Here is a 3,461-nt window from a genome sequence, read left to right on the forward strand (position 1 = left end):
GAAAATCACCATCAAGTGAATAACACAGACGATTTGTTATGAATCCTTATAATATTGGAAAACTGTAAATAATGGATAAATATCTGGTATAATCCACAAAGTTGTGCTTCATGAGAGGAACTAAAACGGTGAGAAAATCAATCTAAATAACTTGTATATACTGTTAAAAATGAGTTTTATGTAAAACAATACAGATTGGAACAAGAATTGCATGTTAAAGAACGTTCTGTTACAGACTGTAAATCTTCAGAATTGGCCTATATAATTATTAAAACTTTCTTAAAGATTTTACAGTATTAAAATATTTTTCAAACATAGTTGACAGGGACATGTGAGGGTGAATAATATACAGACTTGTTAAATGTTGTGATGTTATTTTTCTGATTTCGAACTCTTTTCTGGCTTAATAATCTGCCTTACTGTTGTGGGAATTTTATAACATTAAAAGTATTGCTTAATAGAAATTGGTGCAAAGCTACATCAGTAATCTTAATACTAAACTGTATTAACTTCATAAAGAGGTGATTACTATATATTCTTTGTAGACGTTTATTATATGTTGCTATCTTACACAGTCTAACTGGAAAGCTTTCATACTTTTATATGCTGCTTTTTCCTTTTTATATTTGCAGGTTGTTAACACAGACTATAATTTTCCAAACAATATTTCTACGTTGCACTACTGTCGGCTATCTATTCCTAAAATTGTCTTGTAATGTAATTTTTTGTTGTATTTTTGTTGAAGATGCTTAGATGAGGATACCAAATACCAGTATGTCATTCAAACAAACTATGGAAACGCTAACCCTGTTTCGAATCTAATTTGCTAAACGGATGCATTTTCCATCCACATGTTTTAACAAGGATAAAGGGTTAAAACTATGGAGATTACTGTTATTTATTTAGCTATTAAAAAAACTTTCGTTTCTAATCTAGGAAGGATTTTTAATAACTAAAAACTATACCTTTGGGAAAATTTTAGCTCCTTTTACAGAAAAAACACGAAACGCCTGATTTACCTCGTACCACACGACAACCCTTGACATAACTTTGACAAAAAATCTATCAAATTTTGCCTAAACAGAAAAAAATCCTAGATCCGCCCCTACTAAAAATGGCATGTTTTGGAAAACCGCCGAAGTTTAGTTAAGTTAGTGGCGGAAAAAAAACATAAATTGGTAAGTTAACATGATTATATTACAAAATCGTTCATGACATAAATCCCAATTTTAATATAAAGTAGTGAAAATTGACAATCTTTGCTATATTTTGTGCTAATTTTGGCAACTTGTCATTTAATTTGTACAAATTAGTGGTATTCGTAACTTTCTGCACCTATGCCTCGAACAAACCCATTCAGAATTAAATAACCCAGATTTTTCAGTCCTTCTTTACAACTGGTGTGCAATATTCAGCCAGCGGCAGAAGTATTTTAATGCACCACTTTTAAAAAGATTTCAACTTCGCCGCCATTAAGTAATTTTCCAACAATCTAAGACAAAACCCTGATGACGAGATTGAAGGACGTAAACAAACAATAGCCATGTATGTAGTTGTCCACGAATCCACGAAGAAAAGTATTACTATTATTCTTGCATTTTATTCTATCTTTAGATATAGCTAGCTAACAATAATATTATAGGGTTTTTTCCACGACAGATATATTTGAATGGTCCCTTTCATGTAGAAATGTGTCACGGTACCCATAATAAGTGTTTAGCTGGCTGGCTAGTTTTGTGGTAACTGGCTACTAGCTAGCTAGATGTGGTCTCTTGTTCTTTGGTTAGGACCAGTGATAATCGTGAATTGCTATGAATTGTTTAAAGTATATTTATACACCAACAATAAATTTTGCTAGCGGTTGGAGACAAAAAACTTTTTTCATTCTTCACAAACTTTTTCTGCAAAGTGAGTGGGTGGTCTAAGCAGTTTTTGTGAAGAATATTTTTCCGTGACGCAAATCTATTTTATTTGACAAACAATGTTAGCTTAACTAACAATTTTTTACAATTCGGCGATTTAACATAACAAATTTTTTGAAAGTGAAAAATTTGCTAGACACGTTTTAATATTTTAAGAAGCAAAATATATACCGCAGTAGGCCCCAACTTTAGAATGCTAAAAAACGTGGAAATGGCATCATAATTAGCTAACAAGGATAGCTAATCACAATAAAATATCTCTTGAAATGATGCTTTTTAAAATTTCAACTCTTCTAAATTGATTAAAATTCAATCATAATCTAAGGACTACAGTATCAAATTGCATCAAAAATAGAAAATGGATTACGTGTGAAATAAGCATACCTCCACCCATTGACCACGCCCCTGGCTACAGTGCTCAGCAAATATACCATCACACCATCACGTTGATCAGAAACTCAGGTGTGTGTTATCTTTATCGAGCAGATTTGAAGCGCTATTTGATCAATTGGGCACGATACAAGCAGATAGGTACACTGTCTTGTAAAACTGTTGTTCAAATTTTTTTCAGCTTCTAAATGTTTAGTTGTTCACTAGAATTTTTAATTTGTTGCACAACAATTTTTCAAAACTTTAAAGAATAAGAAATGCGAATTAAGTGATGATAACCTTAGCCATGCTGTATGACGTCAGACCTTGTTTGATCAAAGATTTACATTGTTTTGACGAAGTCATAAGGTCTAATTTTATCAAGTTTCGAGTGTGTGTTTACGTTTGTGTGGCAGGAAACCAGTCTTCACTTTCGTATCCTTAAGTAATATTTATATCTGGAATGTAACTCAAAGCAGGTAATCACCTCCTCTCACCATCAAAAAACTTTGTTATTAAAAACTCATTACGCATGGTAAAGTTTAATGCCAAAGCAATTTTTGTCCCGTTTTAACAACACGATTATTACGCTTGTATAATCTGATGTGTTGTGCACGCTTCTTTTACATGTCATTTACATGAACATTTACATAAAAATTTTCATTTCCGGTTTTGTCTGTGAACATTTCAGCCATGACTTGGGGGTAATAAAACAAACAAATACGACAATGGTTTTTCTTCTATGTAAAAATCAACAAAAACGTCTTTCTTCTTTTACACTTTTAACTCTACCATCTTTAGTCATAATGCCGTTTTAGTTGAACGGCACCGAAAGTCTAGCAAGCAAAAACAAATATGGCGGCAATCTAACATTGTCCACTTCCAGTTTTTGTTCTGTCCTACGTCAAACAGTTCATTCTTGCATTGTTTACAATGTTCAGTTAAAACAACAATCGAGTTTAATGATGTTTTTATTTCGAGGTAGTTTGGGTGAACGCGCCGGTTAGAGCAATAATAGCTGAGCCTGACATGTTTTTTTACAAAAATCACTTTCATACCCTGAAATAATAGTTAATATATATACGTTATTAATATGGTCTATAGCTTATATAATGTGTATTATTGTCAACATTGGCAGCACTATTGTTACCAGAGTTGTCAAAAAGAAAA

Source organism: Hydractinia symbiolongicarpus, chromosome 1, assembly GCF_029227915.1.
Source record: "Hydractinia symbiolongicarpus strain clone_291-10 chromosome 1, HSymV2.1, whole genome shotgun sequence".
NCBI classification, from domain to species: domain Eukaryota; kingdom Metazoa; phylum Cnidaria; class Hydrozoa; order Anthoathecata; family Hydractiniidae; genus Hydractinia; species Hydractinia symbiolongicarpus.